A 10,946-nucleotide genomic window follows, 5' to 3' on the forward strand; every position below is an offset into this window, starting at 1 on the left:
ACTCACCTTAGTGGTGACTGGTTTAAAAAAAAGAAATCTATATATATATAAATATATATCATTTGTACACGAAGAACTGTTCCCAGTGGAAACTGGCTGTATTTCCGTATTTCTATGTCCCATTTGGAGTGATCGTGAAATCTAAGGCTGTTTGATGTTCTGATGCTTGTCAATGCCCTCGTGTTCTGTGGCTCCACTAAACGCCAGGAGGTTCTTCTGGACGCTTCCTCGTTCTCTGTAACATACATGTGAATAGCCAAGATTTAATTTTGCTTTAATCCAATAAAGTTCAAGTGGAACTTTTATTTTTCTGAAACAGCTTTCTAAACTCCGCACCTCCCCTAGTTGCGAGGTCTGGGGGCAGGGGTGCGGAAGGGTGAGATTCAGAGGTGTAGGGGACTTGGCGGCATGCAAGCCGAGAGAAAGGCTAGTGCAAGAGGGCTTCTTCGCCATGTCCGCTCTCGCTCCTTCCTGCGCGGGCCTAGGGCCAACCCTGCATTCCACCCTGCTCCCTGCTTTGGCGCAAACGTAAGAAGTTTGGCTAAAATCTTGCTAGGCCAGGCCCGACAACCGGCCTGGAAGCGAAATAGGCTTTTCACAGGCCAAGTGCATCAGGAATAATTCCAACTCGAGGAGCCAGAACCTTTCTGCCCTTTCGTCACGCTTCCCACGCCTCTGCCTCCGGACCATCCGCTCGCAGATCCCGAAGCTGCGTCTGTTCTATTCCCCCTCCTCTGAGTCCCGAGTCCGCGCCCGCGATGTTACCGGGCGCAGGGGACCTGTGATCGCGCTCATCGCAGGACTTTTATTCAAGAGGTTCGTCCAGGAGTTTTGATTGTATCGGAACATAATGTGAAAGCAAAATTGAAATAAACGACTTCGTTTTAAGTCTGGAAGTCTGACCAAGTCGCTTCGGCAGAGGGGAATTCGGGCCGCGGAAAGCAGGTGGGCGGCCAAGGGGCGGGAGCCGCGGCCTGCATGGGCCCCTCTGGCTCTGGTCCTTTTGGAGGTTTCTCCTGGCCCGAGATTCAGAGACGAATTTAATTAGAGAGTGGAGAGAGGCGGGAAGGAGGTTAATAACAGCACAGTAAACAATGTTTCTCGATTTATTCCTGCGGCTCCTCTTGATTTAAGAGTCAATAAACGAAGGCCTGAGCTGAAAGTCAGCCGAGGCTTCTCCTCCGCACGCAATCCAGGGGCTCGGGCGTCCAACTGGTGCCCTCAGCGACCCCAACGGCCCCGGACCCCTCAGGGGTTAAGTAGGGACTTAGGGAGTGAAGAGGAGACCCGGTCTTTTTCCTGCTCCACAGTTCTCCACCCTAGTCAGTCCCGGGGAAGTGAGGATAAGGAGTACTAGAGGAATTTTAAAACTATTCTCTAAAAGAAAGAAAAAAAAAAGACTCTAACCCCCTCCCCCTCCAACTTTCTCCGCATTCTTCCGGTTGGGAGGGAGAAATCGTCGACAGCTGGAGCGCTGGGCCGCGGAACTAGCTCGACCCCCCCGCTCAGAGGGAACAGAGCCAGCCCGCCAGGCACGCGCATACCGCACAGGCTGAGGGTCACCGCCGCGCGGGTGGGGTAGCCACTGCTCACGGGAACTGAGCCCCAGGCACCCTGAAACTGACTCGGCTGTGAGTGGGTGGTCGGAGAGCAGACCCGCACGGTGGATGCCCAAGCGGTGCGACCACCAGGCGGTGCTCTGCAGGGATACTTTAGCAAGTCCTCTTGCTTGGCTTCAGTTTGTCCATCTGTATAAAGAGGGAGGAATCGGAACATCTCCAAGAGTCCTCCTGCCTTGAGTTTTAGCCTTTCTCTCTGGACTTTTGCCTGGCTTTAGTGAGTCCTGCCTGCAGCCAGGTTGATCTGGCGCCTGCAGGCTAGCCCGGAGGCCGGGAGAAGCGGCCTATCCAGGAACTCAGGCGCACTTTGAGCTCTTGCTCTGGGGCCTGAAAGGTAAACACAGATAGGAAGTGAACGGGCCCCAAGTGGGACAAGAGAGCGAAGTTATCCCTTGATTCTGCTGTGGCTCCAGCTGGCCCCTTTCTGGCTGGAGCTCTTTCTCTCCAAACTCTGACCTTGGCCTTGGAGATCCTTCTTATCTGGTTTCAGCCACTTCTTTCACCTTCTGATTCCTTCTCTCCACCATCTGATGAACCTGTCTCCCACTTCTGTCTTCATGCCTTTGCACCTGCTGTTACTTTGCTTCAAGTTGAAGTACCCTTTTTCTTCTTCCCTACTTGTCAGAATCCTCTCTTTCTGGGGATCTAAGCAGTTCAACTAAAAGGCCTTGTCCTCTGGGAAGTGGTCCTGTCCATACAGCACAGATCCTGCCTTCCCAAGGCTCACAGCGCCCTCCTCAGTCTCCCACCAGGCCTTATCTGGAGTTGGCAAGGAGGACAACTTTGGGTGGTTCTTTCTCCTAGCGGGTTCCAGGAGTTAGTGGTGGCCCCCACCAGCAAGTGCTAAGCCGGTAGTCCTGTCCCAAGGGGCTCTAAGGTCCACCTCCACACACTACCCTCATCCTCAACTGTGAGCCTCCCACTAAGCCTGGGAACGGGGGGGGTGGGGTGCTGTGGACAACTCTTTCTCTAAGACCATCTGGGGCCTGGCACTTGACAGTTAGGCCACCTCCCTCACCCCTGGGGCAGATGTGGAGGTGACTGTTACCTCTGCCAAAGGCAGGTGAATGACCTTCATCTGAAAATTGTGCTCCAGCTTCAAGGAGGGTGTGTTGAGGATTGAGAGGGTTAGAGAAAAAGGGGGTTATTAGCTCAGTAGGGACTATCTCCCTGCCCCCAACCAGAGGCTAGGAAGGTGGGGAGGCGGTTATTCTAACCCACCTCAGAGTGGCTTTCTTTAAAGCTTAGAATCCTCTAGATCTTTCTAGATCTGGGTCCTGCTTCTTGCCTTTATCTCAAATAAACCTGATCAGAATCAAGGCTGTAGGGGTTTCAGGACCGCACCTTCACTCAGCTTCATCTTCTGTCTGAAAGACTCCTTTCCTGCCCGGGTCACCTTGGTTACTTCCTTCTATCCTGCCTCAGTGGTCACCTCCCACGGGAAGACTTCCTCACCCCAGATAGGAAGCGGTTACCTCTTCCAGGCCTTCTGCTTTGGACTGTGGTCTCTCTTACCACACTGCCTCCTCCCCCACCCAGTTCCCGGAGTGCAGAGCTTGAATTAGGGGTCTGGTGGAGGGAAACTATGGAACTACCGAGAGCCGGCGGACTGAAGCGGCGGGGGTGGGGCGGGGGGCGGACGGGGGGAATGTAGTAGGGGTGGTTTCTAGGACCCAACGAGCCCAGACCCGACTCGTAGGCCGAGGTGTTCCAGGCAGCACCCTGAGCTTCTGGGTGCCTCCGGACCAGCGCTGGATCCCTGGCCAGGTGCTGGGGTCACTGTCGCCTGTGTTGTCCACTGCGCAGCGCGGGGTTGCGCGAGGTTCCGCGCAAGGTCCCAGGGCTCGTTCCCTCGCCGGGGCTTCCACTGTTAGCAGAGCTGGGAGCGCGCCCTCCAAGCTGCGCTGGAGCTGATGCTCGTAGCCCGGGCGGATTGGCTCCTAATGAGAACATAATCACTCAGATGGAGAGGGAGCCTCCCCCCGCTCCTTAATTGTTACCGTTATGGGGTAGTGGAGAGGCGAGAGAGTGCTGGGCTGAGCGACGGGGGCCTGGCATTTCCGTACATACAGGGCGGGGTCCTGGGACACCCCCCACCACACACACACCACCCGCACACCCAGCTGAGGGTAAAGACTTGGCGCCCTGCTCTCGACCCCTGGCGCGCAGTGAGTCTTAAGACTACTTCCTCCCCCAGTCTGAACCGCGTTTTCCTCAACTCCGAGATGCAAGCGGTGGGTTAGATGTCTAGGATACCCTCCAGGTGATCAGACTTTTCTGATCAGCACGTCTGTGAGTCTTCCCCTTCCCCAACCCCGCCACACACCTCCCGGCTGCGTTTGTCACCCCTACTAGCTTTCAGACAAAACAGTGCAACCTTTTACCTGGTCTGCGGAGGCCACCGGTGCCCTTGAACTGGAAGGTCAAGCTGGGAGGGAAAGTGGAGGTACCCTCCCTTTGAGCCAACTCAGTGGGAAAGAAAAGCTTTCTGGGGACGATGACAAAGGTCTCTTGGCCTCTTTGCACAGGGCTCCTCATTGAAGGTACATGCACACTCTATCTGAGTCTCAGTTTGCTCATATTTCAAATGGGGACAATAATGTCTACACAGCTGGGTGGTTGCTAAAAGGTATAAAAATGCTCAGCAGTGCCTGATGCAAGGTAGGTGCTGAATAAATGGAAGCAACAATGAGGAGCAATGGCCCCAGTAGAGCTATCACTATGACAGAAGCAAGACTTGAAGGAACATCAAGCAGACAGGAAAGCTAAACCCACAGGGGGAAGGGACACAAAACATGTGAATTAGGATCCCGTGTCCTTTCTTCCCCCTGCGCATTCATCTCCCCACCCACCTCCAGTTAATCATGAGAACAGGAGGATTTTACCCTGGAAGTGTCTTTCATCTCCATCCCTGTTGCCCATATATTTTTTTCAACCACTGTGGATGAATACTCTAGCTTCATGTCTGCTTTCCCTTTGGGTATGAGTGCTGTTTACATATCTGTGTTCATTTTTTTTTTAATGATGCTATTTTTATTTTATTTTTAATTAATTTATTTATTTTAATTGGAGGCTAATTACTTTACAATATGGTAGTGGTTTTTGCCATACATTGACATGAATCAGCCATACGTGTACATGTGTTTCACATCCTAAACCCCCCTCCCACATCCCTCCCCATCACATCACTCAGGGTCATCCCAGTGCACCAGCCCTGAACACCCTGTCTCATGCATCAAACCTGGACTGGCAATCTGTTTCACATATGATAATATACATGTTTCAATGCTAACAGTCTTTTGGATTCTGTGGGAGAAGGCGAGGGTAGGATGATTTGAGAGAACAGCATATCTGTGTTCATTAAGAGGGTGAGCCGCTTGCATCCCGCTCATCTTCCTTGGCCCACTGCCTCCTGTGGTGGGCACAGAGCAGGACTCCTGTGATTGTGTCAGGAGTGAAAGCAAACTGTGACTGGCCTGGTTGCAGGATATGGACCCAGCCAGTGAAACTGCCCTTCAGGGGACCTCTCAGTCCTGGAAGCACCCCATCACTGATAGGAATGCTGACATGCAAGTGCTTCCACACCCTGTGCTGGCAGGGAAACCTTGCCTGGGCAACTGTACTTTTCATCTCTTCCTGTTTCATTTTGTGCTCAGCCTGTCCCTAGAAGTCCCACCTTTGACCCTGGGAAAGTAGTGAGCAAGGAAAGTGAGGAAAAGGCCAAGATTAGATGTATGGGTTGGTGTTTGGATTTGTTGCTAGGTCTTCACACTGAGAAAACATTTCTGGCAGCAGTGAGAAGACACTGCAGCTGAAGTCAGGAAGGAGAACTTTATGATTTTAAAGAAAGACTTTCCAGGTGTGTGACCACAGTCCAGAGCCCAGGGGGGTGGTTTGTTCATCTTTCTAAACCCTGAAGAGGTCAGGGTGGAGGTGCAGAAGGAGGGAGAAGGGGAAGGGAGCAGGCTCCAATCTGACCTTGAGGTCCATCCCATATATGAAGTCCTCTCTGAATGCCACCCATCAGGACTTGGCCCTCTGCTGACCCCCTGAACTCTCTTATTCAGGTCACACCCTGACCGCTTGGATGTTAAGCTTCGTGGGGCATCAGCTGTCATCGGTAGTTTCTCACAGTGCATCCAGAGCCTGGCACAATGTCAGGGTTGGTAGATGCTCAATAAATGCTCCCTGATTGAATGAGTGAACATGTGAGTGGGTGAGGAGAAGGAGGGAGGGATTACTGGTTGCGTGGTGAGTGCATTTGTCTGATCCACCAGACTGTGAATTCCATGAAAGTATCCACCTTGTTATTGCCTTATTTATAGTTACATTCTCAATGCCTAGCACACTGCCTGGAATAGAGCCAGCATGAACAGTATTTCCTGAACAAATGAACAAAGAATTACAGTACTTTGGACCATGTGATTCTGGAATGCAGGCTTGAAACATTGTACACTTCTTGAGATTCCCACTATCCTCATGAACAATCACATTTTACAGAGTGAAACTGAATTGTACTAGTTGTCTGCAGTGACATTATAACACAAGTCTTTCTTGCATGCAGCTTGCCCCATCCTGCCTGCAATATATGGTCAGTTCTTTAGAGGGCAGGCGCCATATTTTATTTTAAAGGGAAACACCTAATAACATGATTCATTATTGGTAGATTGATTGCTTAATCAAGAATCAAGCCATCAATCTGTGGCAGTGGGTAGGGTTGAAGCCCCTGGTGATGGCACCAATCAGCTGGTGAAGCCCAGCAGGATTTTCCATGGTGCCAGCAGAGTAACCAGGTATAAGCAGGAGCCACGCAGCACTTTGATCAATGGGGGAGCTGGTATTATCCCAGCAGACCCTGGCTTGTGGCTGGGAATGGGATTTCTGGGGTTTTGCTCTAGCTAAATGCAGAATGACCTCTGAAGTCCCCTCACATTTTGGATTCCCTGGTGGCTCAGATGGTAAAGAATCCACCTGCAATGCAGGAGATTGTGTTTCGATCCTTGGGTCGGGAAGATCCCCTGGAGAAGGAAATGGCTACCCACTCCAGTATTCTCGCCTAGAGAATCCCATAGTCAAAGGAGTATGGCAGGCTAAAGCCCAAGGGGTCGCAAAGAGTTGGACACAAGCAGACCATGGAGGTGGAGTTGGTTTCATCTAAAGAAAATCTAAACCTAAAGAAAATCTCTGTTGGTTTCATCTAAAGAAAATCAAAGATTCCCCAAATCCCCCTCCTTTCTCTGACTCAGTGTCCAGCTGGGTGTTCAGCCCAATAAAGAATTTTCTGGAATGCTCTGTTTGCCAGCAGCAATCTGCTTCCTCAGGTGAGGCTCTAAGAGCCCTTTATTCCATCATCAGAAATTGCCTGCTTTCAGGGAAATTTACACAGAGGGAAGAGGGAATTAAAAGGAGAGACAACTGGGCATCGTGTCCTCCTCATTTAAAAGGGAGCCGTGTGCTCTGCCCAGATCCTGTATTGGAAGACTCTCCTTTGTATTCTGAGAGGCTCAAAAATAAACTCCCCAAAGTGTACTTCCACTGAGAAGTTCAGATGATTTTATAATGACTCCAAATATGGAATTAAAATGCAGCTGATGAGGAGCCTACAATTTTACTAACTCATCTTGATCAAAGTTGGTCAATTTAAGTCTCAGCAATGTTCCAAATGCTCACTCACTCTCTCTCTTTTTGAAGGAGTTCATTTCAGGTAGACAGATTATTTACTTATTCTGAAGATGCCAAGGGAAAGGGTGCGTTAGCAACACCAATTGAGCTGTGGGTACAGGCTTGCAGCTCAGCCTTCATGTGGCATCTGAGTGTTTGTTGCTTTTCCTTCTTTTCCTTCTGGGTTCTCTATGCTTCGCAAGTGGGACCTTGCCTGACAGGTCCACCTAAATCACCTCCAGCATCAGTATGAGTGACAGTGGTGTATTCTAAGGCTGTGAAGTTTGTAGTTGTTTTTCTTGATTGCCTAAATGTGTCCATGTCTCTGTCATAAGAAGTTGGGATCCAGGCTGAGGACAGAAGCAAGCCTGTTCCCCCAGAAGCGAGATCATTATACCTCCAGACGTGACCTCTATAGGGGCAGTGGGGGTCTTCATGTCTGAATTTCCACCTTACATCTGTCACCAGAGTCCTGTCTTCCAGCCTCAGCCTGCATAGAAAGCCACCTGGTGACTAGCTTTCAAAGCTGTCACATGGATCTTCTTTGGGCCCCCCGTAATTAATTCTTCCCTCAGTAGCCAGAGTGAGCTTCTCAAAACATATACCAAACCATGCCACATGAAACCACCTTGTGCCTCCACAGTGCACTGTGCCTTTTTACTGTGGCTGGCTGGGCCTCTCTCATCCAGCTCCAGCTGACCTCAAGGAGCTCACCTTATTTTTTTTTTTTTTCTCTACTGCAGAGAGCTCATTCTGGCTTTCGGTCAGCTCCTAGATTATGCCAAGCTCTCTGCTGTCTCAGAACCTCTGCACCAGGTGATCCTTTGGGGCCATTTCCTTCTCTTTCAGGTCTCAGCAGGCCACCTTTGATTACTCTCTCTTATACCAAACCACTTCCTCTATTACCAATTGAGCTCTATTTCATTGCCCTGAAATGCTCATTTATCTGTTTGCTGGTTTGCTGTTTCTCTCCCTCCCTGGGAATATGAACCTGGTCTGTCCTGAGTGTCACTTTGTCTGCAGAGCTTGGAATAGAACCTGGAATGGTAGGGGCTGGCTTAATATACAAATGAGTGAGTGAGTGAGTGTTAGTCGCTCAGTCGTGTCCAACTGTTTGTGATCCTATGGACTATACAGTCCATGGAATTCTCCAGGTCAGAACACTTGAGTCGGTAGCCTGTCCTTTCTCCAGCGGATCTTCCTGACCCAGGAATTGAACCGGGGTCTCCTCATTGCAGGCGGATTCTTTACTAACTGAGGGAAGTCCTGGTACAAATATACAAATGGCTGATTAGAAATTAGCCATCCAATCATAATCCATCAGAGCAGAGGTGTCTTATTGGTCCCCTCTCCTCAGGAGTTCAGAGGAGCCATTAAGCATGCCACCCGCCAGAAGCATATCTATCCAGAGGAAAAGCAGGCTGGAAGCCTTGGGGTCAAGGATGGGGGCTGGAAAATTGACCTCTTATCATTTACAGGCCCAAAGAATGTTTTAGATGTTTGTTTTGTTGGTTGTTTGTTTTTGTTTAATTCAGCTAACCATGCTGTGCACTAGGGAAAACTGAAGTGAGTTGTGAACAATTGGATTTTTTTCCACTGAAGTTATCCTGCAACAGACAAGCATGAACAAGAGAACAAGGAGAAAAGAGACCTTGGTCTGCTGCAGAGGTGGGAAGCAGCCAGGGTACCATTCCTGGAACTGTAACTCTGCTTGGAGCAAAAGTGGGCAGTGAGGTAGGGACTAAGAAAGGAGAAGGAGGGCTGGGGAATCATATGCACAAGACAGAAGGCAGGCTCTTGATTCTCTCCAAGATGGGAGGAGACGGCACTGGAGGCAGAAATGACCACAGTGTGAATCTAAGGGTGTAGAAAAAGGATATGTATGTTCAGACTGCAAAGTATTCACCACTGAAATACCCAGCTAGCCTGGAGCTGTCAATCACTCATTTATTCAACAATACTCACAACACTGCATGCAGGCCCAGTACTGGCTCAGCTCTACAGGTCCAGCGGAAAAGCCCAGGCAGGGGGCCAACATTGCCCGAAGCCCAGCTGAAGGGAGGATGGTACAGAGAAGGATAGGAAATTAGGGTAAGGGGCTTAAGCTGTCTGAGCTACTTGATTTAACCCTCTCCCTGCCACACCACTGTGAACTCCTCCTGATCCAAGTCAACTTTCATGACCTTTGGGTTTCACTCTCCTTTCTATGGCAGAGAAGGGGACACTGATTAAGAGAACAGGCTTTGAGTTAAGTAGAGCTGCTTTTGTGGGCTGCCTTTGTTGCTCTATTCATCAGGACCCTTATGGCTTCAAATCATAGAAACCCAACTCAAACTGGCCTTAATGCCATCCTCCCTAAAGAATTTATTGAATTTCATTACAAAAAAAAAGGATAATTAAATTTAGGTGTGTCCAACCCAGACACCTCAAGCAATGTCATTAGAAATCTGCCTCTTTTTACAACTGGATTCATTTCCAGGCCCCTAGTTGTGGCAGCAATATCAGACTCACATTTTGTCTAGTTTCCCCATCAGAAAGATAACATTTTTTTTTCTCCATAGTTCCAGAAAAAATTCTAGAGCTGATGAATATTGGACTGACTTAAGTGCAAATCAGAACTAGTTTCCTTGAGCAGAGGAATAAAGTGAGCTAACTGGTCAGGCATGGAGCCTGCTTGGGAGTGGGGGTGAGGATGGGGAGAGGCAGTCCTTTCTGGGGCCAGCTGGTACAAATGAAGGGGGACTGCAGATGAGGTGAGCAAAAGCAATAAATGTTCACCACACAGGCGCTTCCTATAAGGGAAGTGTGACTTCAAGTAAGGGGTTAATGTCCCTGAGTTTTGGTTTCCTTGTCTGTTAAAGTGAGATGAGCCATAATATCTAATTCTGGATTAATGAGGTAATATATACAAAAGATATAATAGAGTGAAGGACATAGTAAGTGCGCAGTAAATTATAGTTATTATTTTTGCTCTTGAGACAATTTTGCCAATGCCAATACACCCTGGCATTGTTACTTATTTATATCACAAAGATATCTTTTTTTCCCCAGGAAGAGCACAAGCAAGCAGCTCATGGCCTATTCATGCTTATTTGTGCATTCCGGTCATGTGGAGATCTTGTTAAAATGCAGATTCTGATTCTTTATATCTGGGTTGGGGTTTGAGATTTCCAATTCTAATAAGCTTTTTAGAATTGACTTTTTAAAAGAATTTTTCAATTTTAATAATCTTTGCCAAATTCTACATGACAAACTCACTACAGATGACATTTGAGTAGCAATGGTATAGGACCATGTGTATCCCACAGCTATTTCCTAAATATTTGTCCACAGATGTGTTATATCAGAATCAAATGGGACTTTTTAGGGGGAAGAGAATTTACTGGTGGCTCACATAACACAAAGTAAACATGAGAGAGAAAGAATGATTCAGTCATAATTTGATTACCAGTGCCTGGTCTCTCTCCCTCTCTCTTATGCTCAGCCCCTTTCACTCCTCACAGTCACAGGACAGCTGCAGGAGCCTTGGCCCTTTCATTTTCTCTGCTCAAATTCTTTACCCAGAAGTCTTTGCAAAATTCTTATGGCATCTCATTGGCTCTAAAGGAGTCTCAGGTCAATTTCTAGATCCATTTCCATGGAAAGGCAATGCAGGCTCTGATTGGT

At 48.8% G+C, this 10,946-nt stretch overlaps 1 long non-coding RNA gene across 1 annotated transcript; it reads right to left on the reverse strand.

Moving 5' to 3' along the window:
• Positions 1 to 1,095: 1,095 nt before the first annotated feature.
• LOC145512926 (uncharacterized) lies at positions 1,096 to 10,842 on the reverse strand. Its single transcript, XR_014058918.1, has 2 exons — positions 10,729 to 10,842; positions 1,096 to 3,559 (listed from the first exon to the last, which is right to left on the reverse strand). It is a non-coding gene; the product is annotated as an uncharacterized LOC145512926 (long non-coding RNA).
• Positions 10,843 to 10,946: the final 104 nt, after the last annotated feature.

Source organism: Giraffa tippelskirchi, chromosome 7, assembly GCF_054371585.1.
Source record: "Giraffa tippelskirchi isolate mGirTip1 chromosome 7, T2T-mGirTip1v1.2.pri, whole genome shotgun sequence".
Taxonomy (NCBI): Eukaryota; Metazoa; Chordata; class Mammalia; order Artiodactyla; family Giraffidae; genus Giraffa; species Giraffa tippelskirchi.